This window comes from Pseudophryne corroboree, chromosome 2 (assembly GCF_028390025.1).
Source record: "Pseudophryne corroboree isolate aPseCor3 chromosome 2, aPseCor3.hap2, whole genome shotgun sequence".
In the NCBI taxonomy this organism is placed as follows: domain Eukaryota; kingdom Metazoa; phylum Chordata; class Amphibia; order Anura; family Myobatrachidae; genus Pseudophryne; species Pseudophryne corroboree.
The window spans coordinates 663,671,815-663,679,401 of record NC_086445.1 but is presented as its reverse complement, the minus strand read 5'-3'; positions in this window follow the sequence as shown (position 1 = coordinate 663,679,401).

Here is a 7,587-nt window from a genome sequence, read left to right as displayed (position 1 = left end):
CGCCAGTATCCTGTTTATTATATGGCAATATCACTGGAATTATACACCAGTATCACAGGAATTATATGCCAGTATCACGGGAATTATTCAGCAATATCACTGAAATTATACGACAATATCACAGGAATTATATGACATTATCACGAATTATGCGCCAGTATCACTGGATTTATACGGCAATATCATTAGAATTATATGCCAGTATTATGGGAAATATACGGCAATGTCACTGGAATTATATGTTAGTATCACGAGAACTATACGGCAAAATCTCTGGAATTATACGGCAGTATCACAGGAATCATACGCCAGTATCACTGGAATTATATGACAGTATCCTGGGAATTATATGGCAATATCTCTAAAATATACGGCAGTATAACCGGAATTATACAGCAATATCACTTTAATTATACGCCTGGTTCACAGGAATTATACAGCAATATTACTGGAATTATATAGAAATATCACAGGATTTAAACTCCAGAATCACTGAATTATATGCCAGTATCACGGGAATTATACGGCAATATCACAGGAATTATACAAAATTATAACTGGAATTATATACCAGTATCACAGGAATTTTTTCATCAATATTACTATTATTATACGGCAATATCACTGGAATTATACGCCAGTTTCACAGGAATTATACAGAAATATCACTGGAATTGTATGGCAGTATCACAGGAATTATAAATCAGAATCACTGGAATTATAAGACAGTATCTCTGCAATTATACGGCAATATCACAGGAATTATACGCCACTATCACTGGAATTATACGCCAGTGCCACGGGAATTATACGGCAATATCACTGGAATTATATGTCAGTATTGCGAGAATTATACGGCATTATCAGAGGAAAAATACGGTAAAATCACAGAAATTATACGACAGTATCATGGGAATTATACGTTAGTATCACTGGAATAATATGCCAGTTTCACATGAATTATACGGCAATATCACTGGAATTAAACGGCAATATCACAGAAATTATACACCAGTATCACTAAAATTATACGCCAGTATCACGTTTATTATATGGCAATATCACTGGAATTATACGACAGTATCATGGGAATTATACGACAATATCACTGGAATTATACGGCAATATTACGAATTATACGCCAGTATCACGGGAATTATACGACAATATCACAGGAATTATACGCCAATATCACAAATTATACGTCAGTATCACGGGAATTATATGGCAATATCACTGGAATTATAATGCAATATCACAGGAATTCTACACCAGTATCACTGGAATTATACTCCAGTATCACGTTTATTATATGGCAATATCACTGGAATTATACACCAGTATCACAGGAATTATATGCCAGTATCACGGGAATTATACGGCAATATCACAGGAATTATACAACATTATAACTGGAATTATATGACAGTTTCACTGGAATTATATACCAGTATCACAGGAATTATACGACAGTATCACAAATTTTACGCCAGTATCACGGGAATTATACTTCAATATCATTAGAATTATACACCAGTATCACGGGAAATATACATCCGTATCACAAAAATTATACGGTAATATCACAGAAATTATAAGACAGTATCACTGGAATTATATGCCAGTATCACGGGAATTAAACGACAATATCACTGGAATTATACGACAATATCACAGGAATTATACGCCAGTATCACGTATTATACGTCAGTATCACAGGAATTATACGGCAATAACATTGGAATTATATGCCAGTATCACTGGAATTTTACTGCAATATCACAGGTATTATACGGTAAAATCACAGGAATTATACAGCAATATTACTGGAATTATACGGGAATATCACTGGAATTATACACCAGTAACACATGAATTATACGCCAGTATTACTGGAATAATACACCAGTATCACATGAATTATACAGCAATATCACTGGAATTTTACGACGATATCACGGGAATTATACGCCAGTTTTACTTAAATTATACGCCAGTGTCACGGGAGTTATACGGCAGTATCACATGAATTATACGCCAGAATCACAAGAATTATACACCAATATCACTGGAATTATAGAGCAATATCACTGGAATTATACGGCAATATCACTGGAATTATATGCCAGTATCACGGATTATACGCCAGTATCACGGGAATTATACGGCAATATCACTGGAATTATAATGCAATATCACTGGAATTATACACAAGAATCACTGCAATTATACGCCAGTATCCTGTTTATTATATGGCAAAATCACTGGAATTATACACCAGTATCACAGGAATTATATGCCAGTATCACGGGAATTATACAGCAATATCACTGGAATTATACGACAATATCACAGGAATTATATGACATTATCACGAATTATGCGCCAGTATCACTGGATTTATACGGCAATATCATTAGAATTATATGCCAGTATTATGGGAAATATACGGCAATGTCACTGGAATTATATGTTAGTATCACGAGAACTATACGGCAAAATCTCTGGAATTATACGGCAGTATCACAGGAATCATACGCCAGTATCACTGGAATTATATGCCAGTATCCTTGGAATTATATGGCAATATCTCTAAAATATACGGCAGTATCACCGGAATTATACAGCAATATCACTGGAATTATACGCCTGGTTCACAGGAATTATACAGCAATATTACTGGAATTATATAGAAATATCACAGGATTTAAACTCCAGAATCACTGAATTATATGCCAGTATCACGGGAATTATACGGCAATATCACAGGAATTATACAAAATTATTACTGGAATTATATACCAGTATCACAGGGATTTTTTCATCAATATTACTATTATTATACGGCAATATCACTGGAATTATACGCCAGTTTCACAGGAATTATACAGAAATATCACTGGAATTGTATGGCAGTATCACAGGAATTATAAATCAGAATCACTGGAATTATAAGACAGTATCTCTGCAATTATACGGCAATATCACAGGAATTATACGCCACTATCACTGGAATTATACGCCAGTGCCACGGGAATTATACGGCAATATCACTGGAATTATATGTCAGTATTGCGAGAATTATACAGCAATATCAGAGGAATAATACGGTAAAATCACAGAAATTATACGACAGTATCATGGGAATTATACGTTAGTATCACTGGAATAATATGCCAGTTTCACATGAATTACACGGCAATATCACTGGAATTAAACGGCAATATCACAGAAATTATACACCAGTATCACTAAAATTATACGCCAGTATCACGTTTATTATATGGCAATATCACTGGAATTATACGACAGTATCATGGGAATTATACGACAATATCACAGGAATTATACGGCAATATCACGAATTATACGCCAGTATCACGGGAATTATACGACAATATCACAGGAATTATACGCCAATATCACAAATTATACGTCAGTGTCACGGGAATTATATGGCAATATCACTGGAATTATAATGCAATATCACAGGAATTCTACACCAGTATCACTGAAATTATACTCCAGTATCACGTTTATTATATGGCAATATCACTGGAATTATACACCAGTTTCAAAGGAATTATATGCCAGTATCACGGGAATTATACGGCAATATCACAGGAATTATACAACATTATAACTGGAATTATATGACAGTTTCACTGGAATTATATACCAGTATCACAGGAATTATACGACAGTATCACGAATTTTACGCCAGTATCACGGGAATTATACTGCAATATCATTAGAATTATACACCAGTATCACGGGAATTATACATCCGTATCACAAAAATTATACGGTAATATCACAGAAATTATAAGACAGTATCACTGGAATTATATGCCAGTATCACGGGAATTAAACGACAATATCACTGGAATTATACGACAATATCACAGGAATTATACGCCAGTATCACGTATTATACGTCAGTATCACAGGAATTATACGGCAATAACATTGGAATTATATGCCAGTATCACTGGAATTTTACTGCAATATCACAGGTATTATACGGTAAAATCACAGGAATTATACAGCAATATTACTGGAATTATACGGGAATATCACTGGAATTATACACCAGTAACACATGAATTATACGCCAGTATCACTGGAATAATACACCAGTATCACATGAATTATACAGCAATATCACTGGAATTTTACGACGATATCACGGGAATTATACGCCAGTTTTACTTAAATTATACGCCAGTGTCACGGGAGTTATACGGCAGTATCACATGAATTATACGCCAGAATCACAAGAATTATACACCAATATCACTGGAATTATAGAGCAATATCACTGGAATTATACGGCAATATCACTGGAATTATATGCCAGTATCACGGATTATACGCCAGTATCACGGGAATTATACGGCAATATCACTGGAATTATAATGCAATATCACTGGAATTATACACAAGAATCACTGCAATTATACGCCAGTATCCTGTTTATTATATGGCAATATCACTGGAATTATACACCAGTATCACAGGAATTATATGCCAGTATCCTGGGAATTATATGGCAATATCTCTAAAATATACGGCAGTATCACCGGAATTATACAGCAATATCACTGGAATTATACGCCTGGTTCACAGGAATTATACAGCAATATTACTGTAATTATATAGAAATATCACATGATTTAAACTCCAGAATCACTGAATTATATGCCAGTATCACGGGAATTATACGGCAATATCACAGGAATTATACAAAATTATAACTGGAATTATATACCAGTATCACAGGAATTTTTTCATCAATATTACTATTATTATACGGCAATATCACTGGAATTATACGCCAGTTTCACAGGAATTATACAGAAATATCACTGGAATTGTATGGCAGTATCACAGGAATTATAAATCAGAATCACTGGAATTATAAGACAGTATCTCTGCAATTATACGGCAATATCACAGGAATTATACGCCACTATCACTGGAATTATACGCCAGTGCCACGGGAATTATACGGCAATATCACTGGAATTATATGTCAGTATTGCGAGAATTATACAGCAATATCAGAGGAATAATACGGTAAAATCACAGAAATTATACGACAGTATCATGGGAATTATACGTTAGTATCACTGGAATAATATGCCAGTTTCACATGAATTACACGGCAATATCACTGGAATTAAACGGCAATATCACAGAAATTATACACCAGTATCACTAAAATTATACGCCAGTATCACGTTTATTATATGGCAATATCACTGGAATTATACGACAGTATCATGGGAATTATACGACAATATCACAGGAATTATACGGCAATATCACGAATTATACGCCAGTATCACGGGAATTATACGACAATATCACAGGAATTATACGCCAATATCACAAAGTATACGTCAGTATCACGGGAATTATATGGCAATATCACTGGAATTATAATGCAATATCACAGGAATTCTACACCAGTATCACTGGAATTATACTCCAGTATCACGTTTATTATATGGCAATATCACTGGAATTATACACCAGTTTCAAAGGAATTATATGCCAGTATCACGGGAATTATACGGCAATATCACAGGAATTATACAACATTATAACTGGAATTATATGACAGTTTCACTGGAATTATATACCAGTATCACAGGAATTATACGACAGTATCACGAATTTTACGCCAGTATCACGGGAATTATACTGCAATATCATTAGAATTATACACCAGTATCACGGGAATTATACATCCGTATCACAAAAATTATACGGTAATATCACAGAAATTATAAGACAGTATCACTGGAATTATATGCCAGTATCACGGGAATTAAACGACAATATCACTGGAATTATACGACAATATCACAGGAATTATACGCCAGTATCACGTATTATACGTCATTATCACAGGAATTATACGGCAAAATCACTGGAATTATAATGCAATATCACAGGAATTATACAGCAGTATCACTGGAATTATATGCCAGTATAACGTTTATTATATGGCAATATCACTTTAATTATACAACAGTATCACAGGAATTATATGCCAGTATCATGGGAATTATACGGCAATATCACTGGAATTATACGACAAGATCACAGGGATTATACGACAGTATCACGAATTATATGCCAGTATCACTGGAATTATATGGCAATATCATTAGAATTAAACACCAGTATCACAGGAATTATACATCCGTATCACAAAAATGATACAGGAATATCACAGAAGTCATATGCCAGTATCACTGGAATTATATGCCAGTATCACGGGAATTATACAGCCGTATCACAAAAATTATACGGGAATATCACAGGAATTATACGACAGTATAACTGGAATTATACGCCAGTATCACTGGATTTATACGCCGGTATCACAGGAATTTTACAGCATTATCACTATAATTATATGGCAATATCACAGGAGCTATACTCCAATATCACTGGAATTATACTCCAGTATAACTGCAATTATAAGGCAATATCCCTGGAATTATACGGCTGTATCACAGGAATTATACGCCAGTATCACAGGAATAATCAACAGTATCACAGGAATTATACAGCAATATCACTGGAATTATATGGCAATGTCACAGAAATTATACGCCAGTATAACTGGAATTATACACCAGAATTATATGAATTATACGGCAATATCACTGGAATATACAACAGTATCACTGGAATTTTACTGCAATATCAATGGAATTATATGGCAATAACATTGGAATTATATGCCAGTATCACTGGAATTTTACTGCAATATCACAGGTATTATACGGTAAAATCACAGGAATTATACAGCAATGTTACTGGAATTATACGGCAATATCACTGGAATTATACACCAGTAACACAGGAATTATACGCCAGTATCACTGGAATAATACGCCAGTATCACATGAATTATACAGCAATATCACTGGAATTTTACGACGATATCACGGGAATTATACGCCAGTTTTACTTAAATTATACGCCAGTGTCACGGGAGTTATACGGCAGTATCACATGAATTATACGCCAGAATCACAAGAATTATACACCAATATCACTGGAATTATACAGCAATATCACTGGAATTATACGGCAATATCACTGGAATTATATGCCAGTATCACAGATTATACGCCAGTATCATGGGAATTATACGGCAATATCACTGGAATTATAATGCAATATCACTGGAATTATACCCAAGAATCACTGCAATTATACGCCAGTATCATGTTTATTATATGGCAATATCACTGGAATTATACACCAGTATCACAGGAATTATATGCCAGTATCACTGGAATTATACGACAATATCACAGGAATTATATGACATTATCACGAATTATGCGCCAGTATCACTGGATTTATACGGCAATATCAATAGAATTATATGCCAGTATTATGGGAAATATACGGCAATGTCACTGGAATTATATGTTAGTATCACGAGAACTATACGGCAAAATCTCTGGAATTATATGGCAATATCACAGGAATTATACGCCACAATCACTGGAATTATATGCCAGTATCCTGGGAATTATATGGCAATATCTCTAAAAT